The sequence below is a fragment of the Leiobunum rupestre genome, chromosome 3, assembly GCF_980474605.1.
Source record: "Leiobunum rupestre chromosome 3, qqLeiRupe1.1.hap1, whole genome shotgun sequence".
NCBI classification, from domain to species: domain Eukaryota; kingdom Metazoa; phylum Arthropoda; class Arachnida; order Opiliones; family Sclerosomatidae; genus Leiobunum; species Leiobunum rupestre.
Window position 1 is genome coordinate 25,618,593 of NC_143386.1, and position 23,462 is coordinate 25,642,054.

At 42.5% G+C, this 23,462-nt stretch overlaps 46 non-coding genes across 46 annotated transcripts; all 46 read left to right on the forward strand.

The window, feature by feature from the left end:
* The first annotated feature begins 189 nt into the window (after positions 1-189).
* Positions 190-262, forward strand: TRNAV-UAC (transfer RNA valine (anticodon UAC)). Its single transcript has one exon. It is a non-coding gene; the product is annotated as a tRNA-Val (tRNA).
* Positions 263-776: 514 nt separating this feature from the next.
* On the forward strand, positions 777-849 carry TRNAV-UAC (transfer RNA valine (anticodon UAC)). Its single transcript has one exon. It is a non-coding gene; the product is annotated as a tRNA-Val (tRNA).
* Positions 850-1,362: 513 nt separating this feature from the next.
* On the forward strand, positions 1,363-1,435 carry TRNAV-UAC (transfer RNA valine (anticodon UAC)). Its single transcript has one exon. It is a non-coding gene; the product is annotated as a tRNA-Val (tRNA).
* A 514-nt stretch (positions 1,436-1,949) lies between these two features.
* Positions 1,950-2,022, forward strand: TRNAV-UAC (transfer RNA valine (anticodon UAC)). The gene has a single exon. It is a non-coding gene; the product is annotated as a tRNA-Val (tRNA).
* Positions 2,023-3,098: 1,076 nt separating this feature from the next.
* TRNAV-UAC (transfer RNA valine (anticodon UAC)) lies at positions 3,099-3,171 on the forward strand. The gene has a single exon. It is a non-coding gene; the product is annotated as a tRNA-Val (tRNA).
* A 1,259-nt stretch (positions 3,172-4,430) lies between these two features.
* On the forward strand, positions 4,431-4,503 carry TRNAV-UAC (transfer RNA valine (anticodon UAC)). The gene has a single exon. It is a non-coding gene; the product is annotated as a tRNA-Val (tRNA).
* A 514-nt stretch (positions 4,504-5,017) lies between these two features.
* On the forward strand, positions 5,018-5,090 carry TRNAV-UAC (transfer RNA valine (anticodon UAC)). The gene has a single exon. It is a non-coding gene; the product is annotated as a tRNA-Val (tRNA).
* Positions 5,091-5,604: 514 nt separating this feature from the next.
* On the forward strand, positions 5,605-5,677 carry TRNAV-UAC (transfer RNA valine (anticodon UAC)). Its single transcript has one exon. It is a non-coding gene; the product is annotated as a tRNA-Val (tRNA).
* A 514-nt stretch (positions 5,678-6,191) lies between these two features.
* On the forward strand, positions 6,192-6,264 carry TRNAV-UAC (transfer RNA valine (anticodon UAC)). The gene has a single exon. It is a non-coding gene; the product is annotated as a tRNA-Val (tRNA).
* Positions 6,265-6,936: 672 nt separating this feature from the next.
* TRNAV-UAC (transfer RNA valine (anticodon UAC)) lies at positions 6,937-7,009 on the forward strand. The gene has a single exon. It is a non-coding gene; the product is annotated as a tRNA-Val (tRNA).
* Positions 7,010-7,523: 514 nt separating this feature from the next.
* TRNAV-UAC (transfer RNA valine (anticodon UAC)) lies at positions 7,524-7,596 on the forward strand. Its single transcript has one exon. It is a non-coding gene; the product is annotated as a tRNA-Val (tRNA).
* Positions 7,597-7,706: 110 nt separating this feature from the next.
* Positions 7,707-7,779, forward strand: TRNAV-AAC (transfer RNA valine (anticodon AAC)). Its single transcript has one exon. It is a non-coding gene; the product is annotated as a tRNA-Val (tRNA).
* An 85-nt stretch (positions 7,780-7,864) lies between these two features.
* TRNAV-CAC (transfer RNA valine (anticodon CAC)) lies at positions 7,865-7,937 on the forward strand. Its single transcript has one exon. It is a non-coding gene; the product is annotated as a tRNA-Val (tRNA).
* A 331-nt stretch (positions 7,938-8,268) lies between these two features.
* Positions 8,269-8,341, forward strand: TRNAV-UAC (transfer RNA valine (anticodon UAC)). The gene has a single exon. It is a non-coding gene; the product is annotated as a tRNA-Val (tRNA).
* Positions 8,342-8,855: 514 nt separating this feature from the next.
* On the forward strand, positions 8,856-8,928 carry TRNAV-UAC (transfer RNA valine (anticodon UAC)). Its single transcript has one exon. It is a non-coding gene; the product is annotated as a tRNA-Val (tRNA).
* Positions 8,929-9,038: 110 nt separating this feature from the next.
* On the forward strand, positions 9,039-9,111 carry TRNAV-AAC (transfer RNA valine (anticodon AAC)). Its single transcript has one exon. It is a non-coding gene; the product is annotated as a tRNA-Val (tRNA).
* A 489-nt stretch (positions 9,112-9,600) lies between these two features.
* On the forward strand, positions 9,601-9,673 carry TRNAV-UAC (transfer RNA valine (anticodon UAC)). Its single transcript has one exon. It is a non-coding gene; the product is annotated as a tRNA-Val (tRNA).
* Positions 9,674-10,187: 514 nt separating this feature from the next.
* TRNAV-UAC (transfer RNA valine (anticodon UAC)) lies at positions 10,188-10,260 on the forward strand. Its single transcript has one exon. It is a non-coding gene; the product is annotated as a tRNA-Val (tRNA).
* Positions 10,261-10,370: 110 nt separating this feature from the next.
* Positions 10,371-10,443, forward strand: TRNAV-AAC (transfer RNA valine (anticodon AAC)). The gene has a single exon. It is a non-coding gene; the product is annotated as a tRNA-Val (tRNA).
* A 331-nt stretch (positions 10,444-10,774) lies between these two features.
* TRNAV-UAC (transfer RNA valine (anticodon UAC)) lies at positions 10,775-10,847 on the forward strand. Its single transcript has one exon. It is a non-coding gene; the product is annotated as a tRNA-Val (tRNA).
* Positions 10,848-11,361: 514 nt separating this feature from the next.
* TRNAV-UAC (transfer RNA valine (anticodon UAC)) lies at positions 11,362-11,434 on the forward strand. Its single transcript has one exon. It is a non-coding gene; the product is annotated as a tRNA-Val (tRNA).
* A 514-nt stretch (positions 11,435-11,948) lies between these two features.
* TRNAV-UAC (transfer RNA valine (anticodon UAC)) lies at positions 11,949-12,021 on the forward strand. Its single transcript has one exon. It is a non-coding gene; the product is annotated as a tRNA-Val (tRNA).
* A 514-nt stretch (positions 12,022-12,535) lies between these two features.
* On the forward strand, positions 12,536-12,608 carry TRNAV-UAC (transfer RNA valine (anticodon UAC)). Its single transcript has one exon. It is a non-coding gene; the product is annotated as a tRNA-Val (tRNA).
* Positions 12,609-13,709: 1,101 nt separating this feature from the next.
* TRNAV-UAC (transfer RNA valine (anticodon UAC)) lies at positions 13,710-13,782 on the forward strand. The gene has a single exon. It is a non-coding gene; the product is annotated as a tRNA-Val (tRNA).
* Positions 13,783-13,892: 110 nt separating this feature from the next.
* On the forward strand, positions 13,893-13,965 carry TRNAV-AAC (transfer RNA valine (anticodon AAC)). Its single transcript has one exon. It is a non-coding gene; the product is annotated as a tRNA-Val (tRNA).
* Positions 13,966-14,454: 489 nt separating this feature from the next.
* Positions 14,455-14,527, forward strand: TRNAV-UAC (transfer RNA valine (anticodon UAC)). The gene has a single exon. It is a non-coding gene; the product is annotated as a tRNA-Val (tRNA).
* A 110-nt stretch (positions 14,528-14,637) lies between these two features.
* TRNAV-AAC (transfer RNA valine (anticodon AAC)) lies at positions 14,638-14,710 on the forward strand. The gene has a single exon. It is a non-coding gene; the product is annotated as a tRNA-Val (tRNA).
* Positions 14,711-15,199: 489 nt separating this feature from the next.
* Positions 15,200-15,272, forward strand: TRNAV-UAC (transfer RNA valine (anticodon UAC)). Its single transcript has one exon. It is a non-coding gene; the product is annotated as a tRNA-Val (tRNA).
* Positions 15,273-16,373: 1,101 nt separating this feature from the next.
* On the forward strand, positions 16,374-16,446 carry TRNAV-UAC (transfer RNA valine (anticodon UAC)). Its single transcript has one exon. It is a non-coding gene; the product is annotated as a tRNA-Val (tRNA).
* Positions 16,447-16,556: 110 nt separating this feature from the next.
* TRNAV-AAC (transfer RNA valine (anticodon AAC)) lies at positions 16,557-16,629 on the forward strand. Its single transcript has one exon. It is a non-coding gene; the product is annotated as a tRNA-Val (tRNA).
* Positions 16,630-17,118: 489 nt separating this feature from the next.
* On the forward strand, positions 17,119-17,191 carry TRNAV-UAC (transfer RNA valine (anticodon UAC)). Its single transcript has one exon. It is a non-coding gene; the product is annotated as a tRNA-Val (tRNA).
* Positions 17,192-17,301: 110 nt separating this feature from the next.
* Positions 17,302-17,374, forward strand: TRNAV-AAC (transfer RNA valine (anticodon AAC)). The gene has a single exon. It is a non-coding gene; the product is annotated as a tRNA-Val (tRNA).
* Positions 17,375-17,459: 85 nt separating this feature from the next.
* TRNAV-CAC (transfer RNA valine (anticodon CAC)) lies at positions 17,460-17,532 on the forward strand. The gene has a single exon. It is a non-coding gene; the product is annotated as a tRNA-Val (tRNA).
* Positions 17,533-17,863: 331 nt separating this feature from the next.
* On the forward strand, positions 17,864-17,936 carry TRNAV-UAC (transfer RNA valine (anticodon UAC)). The gene has a single exon. It is a non-coding gene; the product is annotated as a tRNA-Val (tRNA).
* Positions 17,937-18,450: 514 nt separating this feature from the next.
* Positions 18,451-18,523, forward strand: TRNAV-UAC (transfer RNA valine (anticodon UAC)). The gene has a single exon. It is a non-coding gene; the product is annotated as a tRNA-Val (tRNA).
* Positions 18,524-18,633: 110 nt separating this feature from the next.
* On the forward strand, positions 18,634-18,706 carry TRNAV-AAC (transfer RNA valine (anticodon AAC)). The gene has a single exon. It is a non-coding gene; the product is annotated as a tRNA-Val (tRNA).
* A 489-nt stretch (positions 18,707-19,195) lies between these two features.
* On the forward strand, positions 19,196-19,268 carry TRNAV-UAC (transfer RNA valine (anticodon UAC)). The gene has a single exon. It is a non-coding gene; the product is annotated as a tRNA-Val (tRNA).
* Positions 19,269-19,378: 110 nt separating this feature from the next.
* On the forward strand, positions 19,379-19,451 carry TRNAV-AAC (transfer RNA valine (anticodon AAC)). Its single transcript has one exon. It is a non-coding gene; the product is annotated as a tRNA-Val (tRNA).
* A 331-nt stretch (positions 19,452-19,782) lies between these two features.
* TRNAV-UAC (transfer RNA valine (anticodon UAC)) lies at positions 19,783-19,855 on the forward strand. Its single transcript has one exon. It is a non-coding gene; the product is annotated as a tRNA-Val (tRNA).
* Positions 19,856-20,369: 514 nt separating this feature from the next.
* TRNAV-UAC (transfer RNA valine (anticodon UAC)) lies at positions 20,370-20,442 on the forward strand. The gene has a single exon. It is a non-coding gene; the product is annotated as a tRNA-Val (tRNA).
* Positions 20,443-20,552: 110 nt separating this feature from the next.
* TRNAV-AAC (transfer RNA valine (anticodon AAC)) lies at positions 20,553-20,625 on the forward strand. The gene has a single exon. It is a non-coding gene; the product is annotated as a tRNA-Val (tRNA).
* A 331-nt stretch (positions 20,626-20,956) lies between these two features.
* TRNAV-UAC (transfer RNA valine (anticodon UAC)) lies at positions 20,957-21,029 on the forward strand. Its single transcript has one exon. It is a non-coding gene; the product is annotated as a tRNA-Val (tRNA).
* Positions 21,030-21,543: 514 nt separating this feature from the next.
* On the forward strand, positions 21,544-21,616 carry TRNAV-UAC (transfer RNA valine (anticodon UAC)). Its single transcript has one exon. It is a non-coding gene; the product is annotated as a tRNA-Val (tRNA).
* A 514-nt stretch (positions 21,617-22,130) lies between these two features.
* On the forward strand, positions 22,131-22,203 carry TRNAV-UAC (transfer RNA valine (anticodon UAC)). Its single transcript has one exon. It is a non-coding gene; the product is annotated as a tRNA-Val (tRNA).
* A 514-nt stretch (positions 22,204-22,717) lies between these two features.
* TRNAV-UAC (transfer RNA valine (anticodon UAC)) lies at positions 22,718-22,790 on the forward strand. The gene has a single exon. It is a non-coding gene; the product is annotated as a tRNA-Val (tRNA).
* A 514-nt stretch (positions 22,791-23,304) lies between these two features.
* Positions 23,305-23,377, forward strand: TRNAV-UAC (transfer RNA valine (anticodon UAC)). Its single transcript has one exon. It is a non-coding gene; the product is annotated as a tRNA-Val (tRNA).
* Positions 23,378-23,462: the final 85 nt, after the last annotated feature.

The window sequence follows — 23,462 nt, forward strand, 5'->3', positions numbered from 1 at the left end:
ATTCCCCGCCGGGCAGGCATGACCGGCTTCAGTTTTTAAAGATTGCAGAAAATATTTTGGTGGCAATGAAACGGTTTCTTCTTAATACCAAAAATATCCGTTTTAAAGAAATCCACTGGTTCAGGCCTTGGTAAAAATGCAACCCTATCTCCAAGACGATTTTCGTCAGTTCATGTTGCAGTCGCTAGCGTATCTATGGTGTAGTGGTTATCACGTCCGCTTTACACGCGGAAGGTCTCAGGTTCGAGCCCTGATAGATACAAAGAAGGTTGATATTTTAGCGATATGTGGACGAGTGAATTGAAGGCTCTCGGTCTCGAAAATTTGCCCATTTTTAAAACGGTTTCATCGTATTTACGATGGCTATGACGGGTATCTATGGTGTAGTGGTTATCACGTCCGCCTAACACGCGGAAGGTCCCAGGTTCGAGCCCTGGTAGATATATAATGTTCTTTTTTGACTTGTTGTTAGAACGAAACTTTCGGAGGTTTTTGGCAATTTTTTTAAATTGAAAAGTGACATTTTTTGGGTCCTTGGTAGTATAGTGCTGAGTATCACCGCCTGTTTTACGGAAGACCTGAGTTAAATTCCCCGCCGGGGAGGCATGACCGGCTTCAGTTTTTAAAGATTGCAGAAAATATTTTGGTGGCAATGAAACGGTTTCTTCTTAATACCAAAAATATCCGTTTTAAAGAAATCCACTGGTTCAGGCCTTGGTCAAAATGCAACCCTATCTCCAAGACGATTTTCGTCAGTTCATGTTGCAGTCGCTAGCGTATCTATGGTGTAGTGGTTATCACGTCCGCTTTACATGCGGAAGGTCTCAGGTTCGAGCCCTGATAGATACAAAGAAGGTTGATATTTTAGCGATATGTGGACGAGTGAATTGAAGGCTCTCGGTCTCGAAAATTTGCCCATTTTTAAAACGGTTTCATCGTATTTACGATGGCTATGACGGGTATCTATGGTGTAGTGGTTATCACGTCCGCCTAACACGCGGAAGGTCCCAGGTTCGAGCCCTGGTAAATACATAATGTTCTTTTTTGACTTGTTGTTAGAACGAAACTTTCGGAGGTTTTTGGCAATTTTTTTAAATTGAAAAGTGACATTTTTTGGGTCCTTGGTAGTATAGTGCTGAGTATCACCGCCTGTTTTACGGAAGACCTGAGTTAAATTCCCCGCCGGGGAGGCATGACCGGCTTCAGTTTTTAAAGATTGCAGAAAATATTTTGGTGGCAATGAAACGGTTTCTTCTTAATACCAAAAATATACGTTTTAAAGAAATCCACTGGTTTAGGCATTGGTCAAAATGCAACCCTATCTCCAAGACGATTTTCGTTGTTCATGTTGCAGTCGCAAGCGTATCTATGGTGTAGTGGTTATCACGTCCGCTTTACACGCGGAAGGTCTCAGGTTCGAGCCCTGATAGATACATAGAAGGTTGATATTTTAGCGATATGTGGACGAGTGAATTGGAGGCTCACGTTCTCGAAAATTTGCCCATTTTTAAAACGGTTTCATCGTATTTACGATGGCTATGGCGGGTATCTATGGTGTAGTGGTTATCACGTCCGCCTAACACGCGGAAGGTCCCAGGTTCGAGCCCTGGTAGATACATAATGTTCTTTTTTGACTTGTTGTTAGAACGAAACTTTCGGAGGTTTTTGGCAATTTTTTCAAATTGAAAAGTGACATATTTTGGGTCCTTGGTAGTATAGTGCTGAGTATCACCGCCTGTTTTACGGAAGACCTGAGTTAAATTCCCCGCCGGGGAGGCATGACCGGCTTCAGTTTTTAAAGATTGCAGAAAATATTTTGGTGGCAATGAAACTGTTTCTTCTTAATACCAAAAATATCCGTTTTAAAGAAATCCACTGGTTCAGGCCTTGGTCAAAATGCAACCCTATCACCCAGACGATTTTCGTCAGTTCATGTTGCAGTCGCTAGCGTATCTATGGTGTAGTGGTTATCACGTCCGCTTTACATGCGGAAGGTCTCAGGTTCGAGCCCTGATAGATACAAAGAAGGTTGATATTTTAGCGATATGTGGACGAGTGAATTGAAGGCTCTCGGTCTCGAAAATTTGCCCATTTTTAAAACGGTTTCATCGTATTTACGATGGCTATGACGGGTATCTATGGTGTAGTGGTTATCACGTCCGCCTAACACGCGGAAGGTCCCAGGTTCGAGCCCTGGTAGATATATAATGTTCTTTTTTGACTTGTTGTTAGAACGAAACTTTCGGAGGTTTTTGGCAATTTTTTTAAATTGAAAAGTGAAATGTTTTGGGTATCTATGGTGTAGTGGTTATCACGTCCGCCTAACACGCGGAAGGTCCCAGGTTCGAGCCCTGGTAGATACATAATGTTCTTTTTTGACTTGTTGTTAGAACGAAACTTTCGGAGGTTTTTGGCAATTTTTTCAAATTGAAAAGTGACATATTTTGGGTCATTGGTAGTATAGTGCTGAGTATCACCGCCTGTTTTACGGAAGACCTGAGTTAAATTCCCCGCCGGGGAGGCATGACCGGCTTCAGTTTTTAAAGATTGCAGAAAATATTTTGGTGGCAATGAAACTGTTTCTTCTTAATACCAAAAATATCCGTTTTAAAGAAATCCACTGGTTCAGGCCTTGGTCAAAATGCAACCCTATCACCCAGACGATTTTCGTCAGTTCATGTTACAGTCGCTAGCGTATCTATGGTGTAGTGGTTATCACGTCCGCCTAACACGCGGAAGGTCCCAGGTTCGAGCCCTGGTAGATACATAATGTTCTTTTTTGACTTGTTGTTAGAACGAAACTTTCGGAGGTTTTTGGCAATTTTTTTAAATTGAAAAGTGACATTTTTTGGGTCCTTGGTAGTATAGTGCTGAGTATCACCGCCTGTTTTACGGAAGACCTGAGTTAAATTCCCCGCCGGGGAGGCATGACCGGCTTCAGTTTTTAAAGATTGCAGAAAATATTTTGGTGGCAATGAAACGGTTTCTTCTTAATACCAAAAATATCCGTTTTAAAGAAATCCACTGGTTCAGGCCTTGGTCAAAATGCAACCCTATCAACCAGACGATTTTCGTCAGTTCATGTTACAGTCGCTAGCGTATCTATGGTGTAGTGGTTATCACGTCCGCTTTACACGCGGAAGGTCTCAGGTTCGAGCCCTGATAGATACAAAGAAGGTTGATATTTTAGCGATATGTGGACGAGTGAATTGGAGGCTCTCGGTCTCGATAATTTGCCCATTTTTAAAACAGTTTCATCGTATTTACGATGGCCATGACGGGTATCTATGGTGTAGTGGTTATCACGTCCGCCTAACACGCGGAAGGTCCCAGGTTCGAGCCCTGGTAGATACATAATGCTCTTTTTTGACTTGTTGTTAGAACGAAACTTTCGGAGGTTTTTGGCAATTTTTTTAAATTGAAAAGTGAAATGTTTTGGGTATCTATGGTGTAGTGGTTATCACGTCCGCCTAACACGCGGAAGGTCCCTGGTTCGAGCCCTGGTAGATACATAATGTTCTTTTTTGACTTGTTGTTAGAACGAAACTTTCGGAGGTTTTTGGCAATTTTTTTAAATTGAAAAGTGACATATTTTGGGTCCTTGGTAGTATAGTGCTGAGTATCACCGCCTGTTTTACGGAAGACCTGAGTTAAATTCCCCGCCGGGGAGGCATGACCGGCTTCAGTTTTTAAAGATAACAGAAAATATTTTGGTGGCAATGAAACGGTTTCTTCTTAATACCAAAAATATCCGTTTTAAAGAAATCCACTGGTTCAGGCCTTGGTAAAAATGCAACCCTATCTCCAAGACGATTTTCGTCAGTTCATGTTGCAGTCGCTAGCGTATCTATGGTGTAGTGGTTATCCCGTCCGCTTTACACGCGGAAGGTCTCAGGTTCGAGCCCTGATAGGTACAAAGAAGGTTGATATTTTAGCGAGATGTGGACGAGTGAATTGGAGGCTCTCGGTCTCGAAAATTTGCCCATTTTTCAAACGGTTTCATCGTATTTACGATGGCTGTGACGGGCATCTATGGTGTAGTGGTTATCACGTCCGCCTAACACGCGGAAGGTCCCAGGTTCGAGCCCTGGTAGACACATAATGTTCTTTTTTGACTTGTTGTTAGAACGAAACTTTCGGAGGTTTTTGGAAATTTTTTTAAATTGAAAAGTGACATATTTTGGGTCCTTGGTAGTATAGTGCTGAGTATCACCTCCTGTTTTACGGAAGACCTGAGTTAAATTCCCCGCCGGGGAGGCATGACCGGCTTCAGTTTTTAAAGATTGCAGAAAATATTTTGGTGGCAATGAAACGGTTTCTTCTTAATACCAAAAATATCCGTTTTAAAGAAATCCACTGGTTCAGGCCTTGGTAAAAATGCAACCCTATCTCCAAGACGATTTTCGTCAGTTCATGTTGCAGTCGCTAGCGTATCTATGGTGTAGTGGTTATCACGTCCGCTTTACATGCGGAAGGTCTCAGGTTCGAGCCCTGATAGATACAAAGAAGGTTGATATTTTAACGATATGTGGACGAGTGAATTGGAGGCTCTCGGTCTCGAAAATTTGCCCATTTTTAAAACAGTTTCATCGTATTTACGACGGCTATGACGGGTATCTATGGTGTAGTGGTTATCACGTCCGCCTAACACGCGGAAGGTCCCAGGATCGAGCCCTGGTAGATACATAATGTTCTTTTTTGCCTTGTTGTTAGAACGAAACTTTCGGAGGTTTTTGGCAATTTTTTTAAATTGAAAAGTGACATATTTTGGGTCCTTGGTAGTATAGTGCTGAGTATCACCGCCTGTTTTACGGAAGACCTGAGTTAAATTCCCCGCCGGGGAGGCATGACCGGCTTCAGTTTTTAAAGATTGCAGAAAATATTTTGGTGGCAATGAAACGGTTTCTTCTTAATACCAAAAATATCCGTTTTAAAGAAATCCACTGGTTCAGGCCTTGGTAAAAATGCAACCCTATCTCCAAGACGGTTTTCGTCAGTTCATGTTGCAGTCGCTAGCGTATCTATGGTGTAGTGGTTATCACGTCCGCTTTACACGCGGAAGGTCTCAGGTTCGAGCCCTGATAGGTACAAAGAAGGTTGATATTTTAGCGATATGTGGACGAGTGAATTGGCGGCTCTCGGTCTCGAAAATTTGCCCATTTTTAAAACGGTTTCATCGTATTTACGATGGCTATGACGGGTATCTATGGTGTAGTGGTTATCACGTCCGCCTAACACGCGGAAGGTCCCAGGTTCGAGCCCTGGTAGATACATAATGTTCTTTTTTGCCTTGTTGTTAGAACGAAACTTTCGGAGGTTTTTGGCAATTTTTTTAAATTGAAAAGTGACATATTTTGGGTCCTTGGTAGTATAGTGCTGAGTATCACCGCCTGTTTTACGGAAGACCTGAGTTAAATTCCCCGCCGGGGAGGCATGACCGGCTTCAGTTTTTAAAGATTGCAGAAAATATTTTGGTGGCAATGAAACGGTTTCTTCTTAATACCAAAAATATCCGTTTTAAAGAAATCCACTGGTTCAGGCCTTGGTAAAAATGCAACCCTATCTCCAAGACGATTTTCGTCAGTTCATGTTGCAGTCGCTAGCGTATCTATGGTGTAGTGGTTATCACGTCCGCTTTACACGCGGAAGGTCTCAGGTTCGAGCCCTGATAGGTACAAAGAAGGTTGATATTTTAGCGATATGTGGACGAGTGAATTGGCGGCTCTCGGTCTCGAAAATTTGCCCATTTTTAAAACGGTTTCATCGTATTTACGATGGCTATGACGGGTATCTATGGTGTAGTGGTTATCACGTCCGCCTAACACGCGGAAGGTCCCAGGTTCGAGCCCTGGTAGATACATAATGTTCTTTTTTGACTTGTTGTTAGAACGAAACTTTCGGAGGTTTTTGGCAATTTTTTTAAATTGAAAAGTGACATTTTTTGGGTCCTTGGTAGTATAGTGCTGAGTATCACCGCCTGTTTTACGGAAGACCTGAGTTAAATTCCCCGCCGGGGAGGCATGACCGGCTTCAGTTTTTAAAGATTGCAGAAAATATTTTGGTGGCAATGAAACGGTTTCTTCTTGTTACCAAAAATATCCGTTTTAAAGAAATCCACTGGTTCAGGCCTTGGTAAAAATGCAACCCTATCTCCAAGACGATTTTCGTCAGTTCATGTTGCAGTCGCAAGCGTATCTATGGTGTAGTGGTTATCACGTCCGCTTTACACGCGGAAGGTCTCAGGTTCGAGCCCTGATAGATACATAGAAGGTTGATATTTTAGCGATATGTGGACGAGTGAATTGGAGGCTCTCGGTCTCGAAAATTTGCCCATTTTTAAAACAGTTTCATCGTATTTACGATGGCTATGACGGGTATCTATGGTGTAGTGGTTATCACGTCCGCCTAACACGCGGAAGGTCCCAGGTTCGAGCCCTGGTAGATACATAATGCTCTTTTTTGACTTGTTGTTAGAACGAAACTTTCGGAGGTGTTTGGCAATTTTTTTAAATTGAAAAGTGAAATGTTTTGGGTATCTATGGTGTAGTGGTTATCACGTCCGCCTAACACGCGAAAGGTCCCTGGTTCGAGCCCTGGTAGATACATAATGTTCTTTTTTGACTTGTTGTTAGAACGAAACTTTCGGAGGTTTTTGGCAATTTTTTTAAATTGAAAAGTGACATATTTTGGGTCCTTGGTAGTATAGTGCTGAGTATCACCGCCTGTTTTACGGAAGACCTGAGTTAAATTCCCCGCCGGGGAGGCATGACCGGCTTCAGTTTTTAAAGATTGCAGAAAATATTTTGGTGGCAATGAAACGGTTTCTTCTTAATACCAAAAATATCCGTTTTAAAGAAATCCACTGGTTCAGGCCTTGGTAAAAATGCAACCCTATCTCCAAGACGGTTTTCGTCAGTTCATGTTGCAGTCGCTAGCGTATCTATGGTGTAGTGGTTATCACGTCCGCTTTACACGCGGAAGGTCTCAGGTTCGAGCCCTGATAGGTACAAAGAAGGTTGATATTTTAGCGATATGTGGACGAGTGAATTGGCGGCTCTCGGTCTCGAAAATTTGCCCATTTTTAAAACGGTTTCATCGTATTTACGATGGCTATGACGGGTATCTATGGTGTAGTGGTTATCACGTCCGCCTAACACGCGGAAGGTCCCAGGTTCGAGCCCTGGTAGATACATAATGTTCTTTTTTGACTTGTTGTTAGAACGAAACTTTCGGAGGTTTTTGGCAATTTTTTTAAATTGAAAAGTGACATTTTTTGGGTCCTTGGTAGTATAGTGCTGAGTATCACCGCCTGTTTTACGGAAGACCTGAGTTAAATTCCCCGCCGGGGAGGCATGACCGGCTTCAGTTTTTAAAGATTGCAGAAAATATTTTGGTGGCAATGAAACGGTTTCTTCTTGTTACCAAAAATATCCGTTTTAAAGAAATCCACTGGTTCAGGCCTTGGTAAAAATGCAACCCTATCTCCAAGACGATTTTCGTCAGTTCATGTTGCAGTCGCAAGCGTATCTATGGTGTAGTGGTTATCACGTCCGCTTTACACGCGGAAGGTCTCAGGTTCGAGCCCTGATAGATACATAGAAGGTTGATATTTTAGCGATATGTGGACGAGTGAATTGGAGGCTCTCGGTCTCGAAAATTTGCCCATATTTAAAACAGTTTCATCGTATTTACGATGGCTATGACGGGTATCTATGGTGTAGTGGTTATCACGTCCGCCTAACACGCGGAAGGTCCCAGGTTCGAGCCCTGGTAGATACATAATGCTCTTTTTTGACTGGTTGTTAGAACGAAACTTTCGGAGGTTTTTGGCAATTTTTTTAAATTGAAAAGTGAAATGTTTTGGGTATCTATGGTGTAGTGGTTATCACGTCCGCCTCACACGCGGAAGGTCCCTGGTTCGAGCCCTGGTAGATACATAATGTTCTTTTTTGACTTGTTGTTAGAACGAAACTTTCGGAGGTTTTTGGCAATTTTTTTAAATTGAAAAGTGACATATTTTGGGTCCTTGGTAGTATAGTGCTGAGTATCACCGCCTGTTTTACGGAAGACCTGAGTTAAATTCCCCGCCGGGGAGGCATGACCGGCTTCAGTTTTTAAAGATTGCAGAAAATATTTTGGTGGCAATGAAACGGTTTCTTCTTAATACCAAAAATATCCGTTTTAAAGAAATCCACTGGTTCAGGCCTTGGTCAAAATGCAACCCTATCTCCAAGACGATTTTCGTCAGTTCATGTTGCAGTCGCTAGCGTATCTATGGTGTAGTGGTTATCACGTCCGCTTTACACGCGGAAGGTCTCAGGTTCGAGCCCTGATAGATACAAAGAAGGTTGATATTTTAGCGATATGTGGACGAGTGAATTGAAGGCTCTCGGTCTCGAAAATTTGCCCATTTTTAAAACGGTTTCATCGTATTTACGATGGCTATGACGGGTATCTATGGTGTAGTGGTTATCACGTTCGCCTAACACGCGGAAGGTCCCAGGTTCGAGCCCTGGTAGATACATAATGTTCTTTTTTGACTTGTTGTTAGAACGAAACTTTCGGAGGTTTTTGGCAATTTTTTTAAATTGAAAAGTGACATTTTTTGGGTCCTTGGTAGTATAGTGCTGAGTATCACCGCCTGTTTTACGGAAGACCTGAGTTAAATTCCCCGCCGGGGAGGCATGACCGGCTTCAGTTTTTAAAGATTGCAGAAAATATTTTGGTGGCAATGAAACGGTTTCTTCTTAATACCAAAAATATCCGTTTTAAAGAAATCCACTGGTTCAGGCCTTGGTAAAAATGCAACCCTATCTCCAAGACGATTTTCGTCAGTTCATGTTGCAGTCGCAAGCGTATCTATGGTGTAGTGGTTATCACGTCCGCTTTACACGCGGAAGGTCTCAGGTTCGAGCCCTGATAGATACATAGAAGGTTGATATTTTAGCGATATGTGGACGAGTGAATTGGAGGCTCTCGGTCTCGAAAATTTGCCCATTTTTAAAACAGTTTCATCGTATTTACGATGGCTATGACGGGTATCTATGGTGTAGTGGTTATCACGTCCGCCTAACACGCGGAAGGTCCCAGGTTCGAGCCCTGGTAGATACATAATGCTCTTTTTTGACTTGTTGTTAGAACGAAACTTTCGGAGGTTTTTGGCAATTTTTTTAAATTGAAAAGTGAAATGTTTTGGGTATCTATGGTGTAGTGGTTATCACGTCCGCCTAACACGCGGAAGGTCCCTGGTTCGAGCCCTGGTAGATACATAATGTTCTTTTTTGACTTGTTGTTAGAACGAAACTTTCGGAGGTTTTTGGCAATTTTTTTAAATTGAAAAGTGACATATTTTGGGTCCTTGGTAGTATAGTGCTGAGTATCACCGCCTGTTTTACGGAAGACCTGAGTTAAATTCCCCGCCGGGGAGGCATGACCGGCTTCAGTTTTTAAAGATTGCAGAAAATATTTTGGTGGCAATGAAACGGTTTCTTCTTAATACCAAAAATATCCGTTTTAAAGAAATCCACTGGTTCAGGCCTTGGTAAAAATGCAACCCTATCTCCAAGACGATTTTCGTCAGTTCATGTTGCAGTCGCTAGCGTATCTATGGTGTAGTGGTTATCACGTCCGCTTTACACGCGGAAGGTCTCAGGTTCGAGCCCTGATAGATACAAAGAAGGTTGATATTTTAGCGATATGTGGACGAGTGAATTGGAGGCTCTCGGTCTCGAAAATTTGCCCATTTTTAAAACAGTTTCATCGTATTTACGACGGCTATGACGGGTATCTATGGTGTAGTGGTTATCACGTCCGCCTAACACGCGGAAGGTCCCTGGTTCGAGCCCTGGTAGATACATAATGTTCTTTTCTGACTTGTTGTTAGAACGAAACTTTCGGAGGTTTTTGGCAATTTTTTTAAATTGAAAAGTGACATATTTTGGGTCCTTGGTAGTATAGTGCTGAGTATCACCGCCTGTTTTACGGAAGACCTGAGTTTAATTCCCCGCCGGGGAGGCATGACCGGCTTCAGTTTTTAAAGATTGCAGAAAATATTTTGGTGGCAATGAAACGGTTTCTTCTTAATACCAAAAATATCCGTTTTAAAGAAATCCACTGGTTCAGGCCTTGGTAAAAATGCAACCCTATCTCCAAGACGATTTTCGTCAGTTCATGTTGCAGTCGCTAGCGTATCTATGGTGTAGTGGTTATCACGTCCGCTTTACACGCGGAAGGTCTCAGGTTCGAGCCCTGATAGTTACAAAGAAGGTTGATATTTTAGCGATATGTGGACGAGTGAATTGGCGGCTCTCGGTCTCGAAAATTTGCCCATTTTTAAAACGGTTTCATCGTATTTACGATGGCTATGACGGGTATCTATGGTGTAGTGGTTATCACGTCCGCCTAACACGCGGAAGGTCCCAGGTTCGAGCCCTGGTAGATACATAATGTTCTTTTTTGACTTGTTGTTAGAACGAAACTTTCGGAGGTTTTTGGCAATTTTTTTAAATTGAAAAGTGACATTTTTTGGGTCCTTGGTAGTATAGTGCTGAGTATCACCGCCTGTTTTACGGAAGACCTGAGTTAAATTCCCCGCCGGGGAGGCATGACCGGCTTCAGTTTTTAAAGATTGCAGAAAATATTTTGGTGGCAATGAAACGGTTTCTTCTTAATACCAAAAATATCCGTTTTAAAGAAATCCACTGGTTCAGGCCTTGGTAAAAATGCAACCCTATCTCCAAGACGATTTTCGTCAGTTCATGTTGCAGTCGCTAGCGTATCTATGGTGTAGTGGTTATCACGTCCGCTTTACACGCGAAAGGTCTCAGGTTCGAGCCCTGATAGATACAAAGAAGGTTGATATTTTAGCGATATGTGGACGAGTGAATTGGAGGCTCTCGGTCTCGAAAATTTGCCCATTTTTAAAACAGTTTCATCGTATTTACGACGGCTATGACGGGTATCTATGGTGTAGTGGTTATCACGTCCGCCTAACACGCGGAAGGTCCCAGGATCGAGCCCTGGTAGATACATAATGTTCTTTTTTGCCTTGTTGTTAGAACGAAACTTTCGGAGGTTTTTGGCAATTTTTTTAAATTGAAAAGTGACATATTTTGGGTCCTTGGTAGTATAGTGCTGATTATCACCGCCTGTTTTACGGAAGACCTGAGTTAAATTCCCCGCCGGGGAGGCATTACCGGCTTCAGTTTTTAAAGATTGCAGAAAATATTTTGGTGGCAATGAAACGGTTTCTTCTTAATACCAAAAATATCCGTTTTAAAGAAATCCACTGGTTCAGGCCTTGGTAAAAATGCAACCCTATCTCCAAGACGATTTTCGTCAGTTCATGTTGCAGTCGCTAGCGTATCTATGGTGTAGTGGTTATCACGTCCGCTTTACACGCGGAAGGTCTCAGGTTCGAGCCCTGATAGGTACAAAGAAGGTTGATATTTTAGCGATATGTGGACGAGTGAATTGGCGGCTCTCGGTCTCGAAAATTTGCCCATTTTTAAAACGGTTTCATCGTATTTACGATGGCTATGACGGGTATCTATGGTGTAGTGGTTATCACGTCCGCCTAACACGCGTAAGGTCCCAGGTTCGAGCCCTGGTAGATACATAATGTTCTTTTTTGACTTGTTGTTAGAACGAAACTTTCGGAGGTTTTTGGCAATTTTTTTAAATTGAAAAGTGACATTTTTTGGGTCCTTGGTAGTATAGTGCTGAGTATCACCGCCTGTTTTACGGAAGACCTGAGTTAAATTCCCCGCCGGGGAGGCATGACCGGCTTCAGTTTTTAAAGATTGCAGAAAATATTTTGGTGGCAATGAAACGGTTTCTTCTTAATACCAAAAATATCCGTTTTAAAGAAATCCACTGGTTCAGGCCTTGGTAAAAATGCAACCCTATCTCCAAGACGATTTTCGTCAGTTCATGTTGCAGTCGCTAGCGTATCTATGGTGTAGTGGTTATCACGTCCGCTTTACACGCGAAAGGTCTCAGGTTCGAGCCCTGATAGATACAAAGAAGGTTGATATTTTAGCGATATGTGGACGAGTGAATTGGAGGCTCTCGGTCTCGAAAATTTGCCCATTTTTAAAACAGTTTCATCGTATTTACGACGGCTATGACGGGTATCTATGGTGTAGTGGTTATCACGTCCGCCTAACACGCGGAAGGTCCCAGGATCGAGCCCTGGTAGATACATAATGTTCTTTTTTGCCTTGTTGTTAGAACGAAACTTTCGGAGGTTTTTGGCAATTTTTTTAAATTGAAAAGTGACATATTTTGGGTCCTTGGTAGTATAGTGCTGATTATCACCGCCTGTTTTACGGAAGACCTGAGTTAAATTCCCCGCCGGGGAGGCATTACCGGCTTCAGTTTTTAAAGATTGCAGAAAATATTTTGGTGGCAATGAAACGGTTTCTTCTTAATACCAAAAATATCCGTTTTAAAGAAATCCACTGGTTCAGGCCTTGGTAAAAATGCAACCCTATCTCCAAGACGATTTTCGTCAGTTCATGTTGCAGTCGCTAGCGTATCTATGGTGTAGTGGTTATCACGTCCGCTTTACACGCGGAAGGTCTCAGGTTCGAGCCCTGATAGGTACAAAGAAGGTTGATATTTTAGCGATATGTGGACGAGTGAATTGGCGGCTCTCGGTCTCGAAAATTTGCCCATTTTTAAAACGGTTTCATCGTATTTACGATGGCTATGACGGGTATCTATGGTGTAGTGGTTATCACGTCCGCCTAACACGCGTAAGGTCCCAGGTTCGAGCCCTGGTAGATACATAATGTTCTTTTTTGACTTGTTGTTAGAACGAAACTTTCGGAGGTTTTTGGCAATTTTTTTAAATTGAAAAGTGACATTTTTTGGGTCCTTGGTAGTATAGTGCTGAGTATCACCGCCTGTTTTACGGAAGACCTGAGTTATATTCCCCGCCGGGGAGGCATGACCGGCTTCAGTTTTTAAAGATTGCAGAAAATATTTTGGTGGCAATGAAACGGTTTCTTCTTGTTACCAAAAATATCCGTTTTAAAGAAATCCACTGGTTCAGGCCTTGGTCAAAATGCAACCCTATCTCCAAGACGATTTTCGTCAGTTCATGTTGCAGTCGCAAGCGTATCTATGGTGTAGTGGTTATCACGTCCGCTTTACACGCGGAAGGTCTCAGGTTCGAGCCCTTATAGATACATAGAAGGTTGATATTTTAGCGATATGTGGACGAGTGAATTGGAGGCTCTCGGTCTCGAAAATTTGCCCATTTTTAAAACAGTTTCATCGTATTTACGACGGCTATGACGGGTATCTATGGTGTAGTGGTTATCACGTCCGCCTAACACGCGGAAGGTCCCAGGATCGAGCCCTGGTAGATACATAATGTTCTTTTTTGCCTTGTTGTTAGAACGAAACTTTCGGAGGTTTTTGGCAATTTTTTTAAATTGAAAAGTGACATATTATGGGTCCTTGGTAGTATAGTGCTGAGTATCACCGCCTGTTTTACGGAAGACCTGAGTTAAATTCCCCGCCGGGGAGGCATTACCGGCTTCAGTTTTTAAAGATTGCAGAAAATATTTTGGTGGCAATGAAACGGTTTCTTCTTAATACCAAAAATATCCGTTTTAAAGAAATCCACTGGTTCAGGCCTTGGTAAAAATGCAACCCTATCTCCAAGACGATTTTCGTCAGTTCATGTTGCAGTCGCAAGCGTATCTATGGTGTAGTGGTTATCACGTCCGCTTTACACGCGGAAGGTCTCAGGTTCGAGCCCTGATAGATACATAGAAGGTTGATATTTTAGCGATATGTGGACGAGTGAATTGGAGGCTCTCGGTCTCGAAAATTTGCCCATTTTTAAAACAGTTTCATCGTATTTACGATGGCTATGACGGGTATCTATGGTGTAGTGGTTATCACGTCCGCCTAACACGCGGAAGGTCCCAGGTTCGAGCCCTGGTAGATACATAATGCTCTTTTTTGACTTGTTGTTAGAACGAAACTTTCGGAGGTTTTTGGCAATTTTTTTAAATTGAAAAGTGAAATGTTTTGGGTATCTATGGTGTAGTGGTTATCACGTCCGCCTAACACGCGGAAGGTCCCTGGTTCGAGCCCTGGTAGATACATAATGTTCTTTTTTGACTTGTTGTTAGAACGAAACTTTCGGAGGTTTTTGGCAATTTTTTTAAATTGAAAAGTGACATATTTTGGGTCCTTGGTAGTATAGTGCTGAGTATCACCGCCTGTTTTACGGAAGACCTGAGTTTAATTCCCCGCCGGGGAGGCATGACCGGCTTCAGTTTTTAAAGTTTGCAGAAAATATTTTGGTGGCAATGAAACTGTTTCTTCTTAATACCAAAAATATCCGTTTTAAAGAAATCCACTGGTTCAGGCCTTGGTCAAAATGCAACCCTATCACCCAGACGATTTTCGTCAGTTCATGTTACAGTCGCTAGCGTATCTATGGTGTAGTGGTTATCACGTCCGCTTTACACGCGGAAGGTCTCAGGTTCGAGCCCTGATAGATACAAAGAAGGTTGATATTTTAGCGATACGTGGACGAGTGAATTGGAGGCTCTCGGTCTCGAAAATTTGCCCATTTTTAAAACAGTTTCATCGTATTTACGATGGCTATGACGGGTATCTATGGTGTAGTGGTTATCACGTCCGCCTAACACGCGGAAGGTCCCAGGTTCGAGCCCTGGTAGATACATAATGCTCTTTTTTGACTTGTTGTTAGAACGAAACTTTCGGAGGTTTTTGGCAATTTTTTTAAATTGAAAAGTGAAATGTTTTGGGTATCTATGGTGTAGTGGTTATCACGTCCGCCTAACACGCGGAAGGTCCCTGGTTCGAGCCCTGGTAGATACATAATGTTCTTTTCTGACTTGTTGTTAGAACGAAACTTTCGGAGGTTTTTGGCAATTTTTTTAAATTGAAAAGTGACATATTTTGGGTCCTTGGTAGTATAGTGCTGAGTATCACCGCCTGTTTTACGGAAGACCTGAGTTTAATTCCCCGCCGGGGAGGCATGACCGGCTTCAGTTTTTAAAGATTGCAGAAAATATTTTGGTGGCAATGAAACGGTTTCTTCTTAATACCAAAAATATCCGTTTTAAAGAAATCCACTGGTTCAGGCCTTGGTAAAAATGCAACCCTATCTCCAAGACGATTTTCGTCAGTTCATGTTGCAGTCGCTAGCGTTTCTATGGTGTAGTGGTTATCACGTCCGCTTTACACGCGGAAGGTCTCAGGTTCGAGCCCTGATAGGTACAAAGAAGGTTGATATTTTAGCGATATGTGGACGAGTGAATTGGCGGCTCTCGGTCTCGAAAATTTGCCCATTTTTAGAACGGTTTCATCGTATTTACGATGGCTATGACGGGTATCTATGGTGTAGTGGTTATCACGTCCGCCTAACACGCGTAAGGTCCCAGGTTCGAGCCCTGGTAGATACATAATGTTCTTTTTTGACTTGTTGTTAGAACGAAACTTTCGGAGGTTTTTGGCAATTTTTTTAAATTGAAAAGTGACATTTTTTGGGTCCTTGGTAGTATAGTGCTGAGTATCACCGCCTGTTTTACGGAAGACCTGAGTTAAATTCCCCGCCGGGGAGGCATGACCGGCTTCAGTTTTTAAAGATTGCAGAAAATATTTTGGTGGCAATGAAACGGTTTCTTCTTGTTACCAAAAATATCCGTTTTAAAGAAATCCACTGGTTCAGGCCTTGGTCAAAATGCAACCCTATCTCCAAGACGATTTTCGTCAGTTCATGTTGCAGTCGCAAGCGTATCTATGGTGTAGTGGTTATCACGTCCGCTTTACACGCGGAAGGTCTCAGGTTCGAGCCCTTATAGATACATAGAAGGTTGATATTTTAGCGATATGTGGACGAGTGAATTGGAGGCTCTCGGTCTCGAAAATTTGCCCATTTTTAAAACAGTTTCATCGTATTTACGACGGCTATGACGGGTATCTATGGTGTAGTGGTTATCACGTCCGCCTAACACGCGGAAGGTCCCAGGATCGAGCCCTGGTAGATACATAATGTTCTTTTTTGCCTTGTTGTTAGAACGAAACTTTCGGAGGTTTTTGGCAATTTTTTTAAATTGAAAAGTGACATATTATGGGTCCTTGGTAGTATAGTGCTGAGTATCACCGCCTGTTTTACGGAAGACCTGAGTTAAATTCCCCGCCGGGGAGGCATTACCGGCTTCAGTTTTTAAAGATTGCAGAAAATATTTTGGTGGCAATGAAACGGTTTCTTCTTAATACCAAAAATATCCGTTTTAAAGAAATCCACTGGTTCAGGCCTTGGTAAAAATGCAACCCTATCTCCAAGACGATTTTCGTCAGTTCATGTTGCAGTCGCAAGCGTATCTATGGTGTAGTGGTTATCACGTCCGCTTTACACGCGGAAGGTCTCAGGTTCGAGCCCTGATAGATACATAGAAGGTTGATATTTTAGCGATATGTGGACGAGTGAATTGGAGGCTCTCGGTCTCGAAAATTTGCCCATTTTTAAAACAGTTTCATCGTATTTACGATGGCTTTGACGGGTATCTATGGTGTAGTGGTTATCACGTCCGCCTAACACGCGGAAGGTCCCAGGTTCGAGCCCTGGTAGATACATAATGCTCTTTTTTGACTTGTTGTTAGAACGAAACTTTCGGAGGTTTTTGGCAATTTTTTTAAATTGAAAAGTGAAATGTTTTGGGTATCTATGGTGTAGTGGTTATCACGTCCGCCTAACACGCGGAAGGTCCCTGGTTCGAGCCCTGGTAGATACATAATGTTCTTTTTTGACTTGTTGTTAGAACGAAACTTTCGGAGGTTTTTGGCAATTTTTTCAAATTGAAAAGTGACATATTTTGGGTCCTTGGTAGTATAGTGCTGAGTATCACCGCCTGTTTTACGGAAGACCTGAGTTAAATTCCCCGCCGGGGAGGCATGACCGGCTTCAGTTTTTAAAGATTGCAGAAAATATTTTGGTGGCAATGAAACTGTTTCTTCTTAATACCAAAAATATCCGTTTTAAAGAAATCCACTGGTTCAGGCCTTGGTCAAAATGCAACCCTATCACCCAGACGATTTTCGTCAGTTCATGTTACAGTCGCTAGCGTATCTATGGTGTAGTGGTTATCACGTCCGCTTTACACGCGGAAGGTCTCAGGTTCGAGCCCTGATAGATACAAAGAAGGTTGATATTTTAGCGATACGTGGACGAGTGAATTGGAGGCTCTCGGTCTCGAAAATTTGCCCATATTTAAAACAGTTTCATCGTATTTACGATGGCTATGACGGGTATCTATGGTGTAGTGGTTATCACGTCCGCCTAACACGCGGAAGGTCCCAGGTTCGAGCCCTGGTAGATACATAATGCTCTTTTTTGACTGGTTGTTAGAACGAAACTTTCGGAGGTTTTTGGCAATTTTTTTAAATTGAAAAGTGAAATGTTTTGGGTATCTATGGTGTAGTGGTTATCACGTCCGCCTCACACGCGGAAGGTCCCTGGTTCGAGCCCTGGTAGATACATAATGTTCTTTTTTGACTTGTTGTTAGAACGAAACTTTCGGAGGTTTTTGGCAATTTTTTTAAATTGAAAAGTGACATATTTTGGGTCCTTGGTAGTATAGTGCTGAGTATCACCGCCTGTTTTACGGAAGACCTGAGTTAAATTCCCCGCCGGGGAGGCATGACCGGCTTCAGTTTTTAAAGATTGCAGAAAATATTTTGGTGGCAATGAAACGGTTTCTTCTTAATACCAAAAATATCCGTTTTAAAGAAATCCACTGGTTCAGGCCTTGGTCAAAATGCAACCCTATCTCCAAGACGATTTTCGTCAGTTCATGTTGCAGTCGCTAGCGTATCTATGGTGTAGTGGTTATCACGTCCGCTTTACACGCGGAAGGTCTCAGGTTCGAGCCCTGATAGATACAAAGAAGGTTGATATTTTAGCGATATGTGGACGAGTGAATTGAAGGCTCTCGGTCTCGAAAATTTGCCCATTTTTAAAACGGTTTCATCGTATTTACGATGGCTATGACGGGTATCTATGGTGTAGTGGTTATCACGTTCGCCTAACACGCGGAAGGTCCCAGGTTCGAGCCCTGGTAGATACATATAGTTCTTTTTTGACTTGTTGTTAGAACGAAACTTTCGGAGGTTTTTGGCAATTTTTTTAAATTGAAAAGTGACATTTTTTGGGTCCTTGGTAGTATAGTGCTGAGTATCACCGCCTGTTTTACGGAAGACCTGAGTTAAATTCCCCGCCGGGGAGGCATGACCGGCTTCAGTTTTTAAAGATTGCAGAAAATATTTTGGTGGCAATGAAACGGTTTCTTCTTAATACCAAAAATATCCGTTTTAAAGAAATCCACTGGTTCAGGCCTTGGTAAAAATGCAACCCTATCTCCAAGACGATTTTCGTCAGTTCATGTTGCAGTCGCAAGCGTATCTATGGTGTAGTGGTTATCACGTCCGCTTTACACGCGGAAGGTCTCAGGTTCGAGCCCTGATAGATACATAGAAGGTTGATATTTTAGCGATATGTGGACGAGTGAATTGGAGGCTCTCGGTCTCGAAAATTTGCCCATTTTTAAAACAGTTTCATCGTATTTACGATGGCTATGACGGGTATCTATGGTGTAGTGGTTATCACGTCCGCCTAACACGCGGAAGGTCCCAGGTTCGAGCCCTGGTAGATACATAATGCTCTTTTTTGACTTGTTGTTAGAACGAAACTTTCGGAGGTTTTTGGCAATTTTTTTAAATTGAAAAGTGAAATGTTTTGGGTATCTATGGTGTAGTGGTTATCACGTCCGCCTAACACGCGGAAGGTCCCTGGTTCGAGCCCTGGTAGATACATAATGTTCTTTTTTGACTTGTTGTTAGAACGAAACTTTCGGAGGTTTTTGGCAATTTTTTTAAATTGAAAAGTGACATATTTTGGGTCCTTGGTAGTATAGTGCTGAGTATCACCGCCTGTTTTACGGAAGACCTGAGTTAAATTCCCCGCCGGGGAGGCATGACCGGCTTCAGTTTTTAAAGATTGCAGAAAATATTTTGGTGGCAATGAAACGGTTTCTTCTTAATACCAAAAATATCCGTTTTAAAGAAATCCACTGGTTCAGGCCTTGGTAAAAATGCAACCCTATCTCCAAGACGATTTTCGTCAGTTCATGTTGCAGTCGCAAGCGTATCTATGGTGTAGTGGTTATCACGTCCGCTTTACACGCGGAAGGTCTCAGGTTCGAGCCCTGATAGATACATAGAAGGTTGATATTTTAGCGATATGTGGACGAGTGAATTGGAGGCTCTCGGTCTCGAAAATTTGCCCATTTTTAAAACAGTTTCATCGTATTTACGATGGCTATGACGGGTATCTATGGTGTAGTGGTTATCACGTCCGCCTAACACGCGGAAGGTCCCAGGTTCGAGCCCTGGTAGATACATAATGCTCTTTTTTGACTTGTTGTTAGAACGAAACTTTCGGAGGTTTTTGGCAATTTTTTTAAATTGAAAAGTGACATATTTTGGGTCCTTGGTAGTATAGTGCTGAGTATCACCGCCTGTTTTACGGAAGACCTGAGTTAAATTCCCCGCCGGGGAGGCATGACCGGCTTCAGTTTTTAAAGATTGCAGAAAATATTTTGGTGGCAATGAAACGGTTTCTTCTTAATACCAAAAATATCCGTTTTAAAGAAATCCACTGGTTCAGGCCTTGGTAAAAATGCAACCCTATCTCCAAGACGATTTTCGTCAGTTCATGTTGCAGTCGCTAGCGTATCTATGGTGTAGTGGTTATCACGTCCGCTTTACACGCGGAAGGTCTCAGGTTCGAGCCCTGATAGATACAAAGAAGGTTGATATTTTAGCGATATGTGGACGAGTGAATTGGAGGCTCTCGGTCTCGAAAATTTGCCCATTTTTAAAACAGTTTCATCGTATTTACGACGGCTATGACGGGTATCTATGGTGTAGTGGTTATCACGTCCGCCTAACACGCGGAAGGTCCCTGGTTCGAGCCCTGGTAGATACATAATGTTCTTTTCTGACTTGTTGTTAGAACGAAACTTTCGGAGGTTTTTGGCAATTTTTTTAAATTGAAAAGTGACATATTTTGGGTCCTTGGTAGTATAGTGCTGAGTATCACCGCCTGTTTTACGGAAGACCTGAGTTTAATTCCCCGCCGGGGAGGCATGACCGGCTTCAGTTTTTAAAGATTGCAGAAAATATTTTGGTGGCAATGAAACGGTTTCTTCTTAATACCAAAAATATCCGTTTTAAAGAAATCCACTGGTTCAGGCCTTGGTAAAAATGCAACCCTATCTCCAAGACGATTTTCGTCAGTTCATGTTGCAGTCGCTAGCGTATCTATGGTGTAGTGGTTATCACGTCCGCTTTACACGCGGAAGGTCTCAGGTTCGAGCCCTGATAGTTACAAAGAAGGTTGATATTTTAGCGATATGTGGACGAGTGAATTGGCGGCTCTCGGTCTCGAAAATTTGCCCATTTTTAAAACGGTTTCATCGTATTTACGATGGCTATGACGGGTATCTATGGTGTAGTGGTTATCACGTCCGCCTAACACGCGGAAGGTCCCAGGTTCGAGCCCTGGTAGATACATAATGTTCTTTTTTGACTTGTTGTTAGAACGAAACTTTCGGAGGTTTTTGGCAATTTTTTTAAATTGAAAAGTGACATTTTTTGGGTCCTTGGTAGTATAGTGCTGAGTATCACCGCCTGTTTTACGGAAGACCTGAGTTAAATTCCCCGCCGGGGAGGCATGACCGGCTTCAGTTTTTAAAGATTGCAGAAAATATTTTGGTGGCAATGAAACGGTTTCTTCTTAATACCAAAAATATCCGTTTTAAAGAAATCCACTGGTTCAGGCCTTGGTAAAAATGCAACCCTATCTCCAAGACGATTTTCGTCAGTTCATGTTGCAGTCGCTAGCGTATCTATGGTGTAGTGGTTATCACGTCCGCTTTACACGCGAAAGGTCTCAGGTTCGAGCCCTGATAGATACAAAGAAGGTTGATATTTTAGCGATATGTGGACGAGTGAATTGGAGGCTCTCGGTCTCGAAAATTTGCCCATTTTTAAAACAGTTTCATCGTATTTACGACGGCTATGACGGGTATCTATGGTGTAGTGGTTATCACGTCCGCCTAACACGCGGAAGGTCCCAGGATCGAGCCCTGGTAGATACATAATGTTCTTTTTTGCCTTGTTGTTAGAACGAAACTTTCGGAGGTTTTTGGCAATTTTTTTAAATTGAAAAGTGACATATTTTGGGTCCTTGGTAGTATAGTGCTGATTATCACCGCCTGTTTTACGGAAGACCTGAGTTAAATTCCCCGCCGGGGAGGCATTACCGGCTTCAGTTTTTAAAGATTGCAGAAAATATTTTGGTGGCAATGAAACGGTTTCTTCTTAATACCAAAAATATCCGTTTTAAAGAAATCCACTGGTTCAGGCCTTGGTAAAAATGCAACCCTATCTCCAAGACGATTTTCGTCAGTTCATGTTGCAGTCGCTAGCGTATCTATGGTGTAGTGGTTATCACGTCCGCTTTACACGCGGAAGGTCTCAGGTTCGAGCCCTGATAGGTACAAAGAAGGTTGATATTTTAGCGATATGTGGACGAGTGAATTGGCGGCTCTCGGTCTCGAAAATTTGCCCATTTTTAAAACGGTTTCATCGTATTTACGATGGCTATGACGGGTATCTATGGTGTAGTGGTTATCACGTCCGCCTAACACGCGTAAGGTCCCAGGTTCGAGCCCTGGTAGATACATAATGTTCTTTTTTGACTTGTTGTTAGAACGAAACTTTCGGAGGTTTTTGGCAATTTTTTTAAATTGAAAAGTGACATTTTTTGGGTCCTTGGTAGTATAGTGCTGAGTATCACCGCCTGTTTTACGGAAGACCTGAGTTAAATTCCCCGCCGGGGAGGCATGACCGGCTTCAGTTTTTAAAGATTGCAGAAAATATTTTGGTGGCAATGAAACGGTTTCTTCTTAATACCAAAAATATCCGTTTTAAAGAAATCCACTGGTTCAGGCCTTGGTAAAAATGCAACCCTATCTCCAAGACGATTTTCGTCAGTTCATGTTGCAGTCGCTAGCGTATCTATGGTGTAGTGGTTATCACGTCCGCTTTACACGCGAAAGGTCTCAGGTTCGAGCCCTGATAGATACAAAGAAGGTTGATATTTTAGCGATATGTGGACGAGTGAATTGGAGGCTCTCGGTCTCGAAAATTTGCCCATTTTTAAAACAGTTTCATCGTATTTACGACGGCTATGACGGGTATCTATGGTGTAGTGGTTATCACGTCCGCCTAACACGCGGAAGGTCCCAGGATCGAGCCCTGGTAGATACATAATGTTCTTTTTTGCCTTGTTGTTAGAACGAAACTTTCGGAGGTTTTTGGCAATTTTTTTAAATTGAAAAGTGACATTTTTTGGGTCCTTGGTAGTATAGTGCTGAGTATCACCGCCTGTTTTACGGAAGACCTGAGTTAAATTCCCCGCCGGGGAGGCATTACCGGCTTCAGTTTTTAAAGATTGCAGAAAATATTTTGGTGGCAATGAAACGGTTTCTTCTTAATACCAAAAATATCCGTTTTAAAGAAATCCACTGGTTCAGGCCTTGGTAAAAATGCAACCCTATCTCCAAGACGATTTTCGTCAGTTCATGTTGCAGTCGCTAGCGTATCTATGGTGTAGTGGTTATCACGTCCGCTTTACACGCGGAAGGTCTCAGGTTCGAGCCCTGATAGGTACAAAGAAGGTTGATATTTTAGCGATATGTGGACGAGTGAATTGGCGGCTCTCGGTCTCGAAAATTTGCCTATTTTTAAAACGGTTTCATCGTATTTACGATGGCTATGACGGGTATCTATGGTGTAGTGGTTATCACGTCCGCCTAACACGCGTAAGGTCCCAGGTTCGAGCCCTGGTAGATACATAATGTTCTTTTTTGACTTGTTGTTAGAACGAAACTTTCGGAGGTTTTTGGCAATTTTTTTAAATTGAAAAGTGACATTTTTTGGGTCCTTGGTAGTATAGTGCTGAGTATCACCGCCTGTTTTACGGAAGACCTGAGTTATATTCCCCGCCGGGGAGGCATGACCGGCTTCAGTTTTTAAAGATTGCAGAAAATATTTTGGTGGCAATGAAACGGTTTCTTCTTAATACCAAAAATATCCGTTTTAAAGAAATCCACTGGTTCAGGCCTTGGTAAAAATGCAACCCTATCTCCAAGACGATTTTCGTCAGTTCATGTTGCAGTCGCAAGCGTATCTATGGTGTAGTGGTTATCACGTCCGCTTTACACGCGGAAGGTCTCAGGTTCGAGCCCTGATAGATACATAGAAGGTTGATATTTTAGCGATATGTGGACGAGTGAATTGGAGGCTCTCGGTCTCGAAAATTTGCCCATTTTTAAAACAGTTTC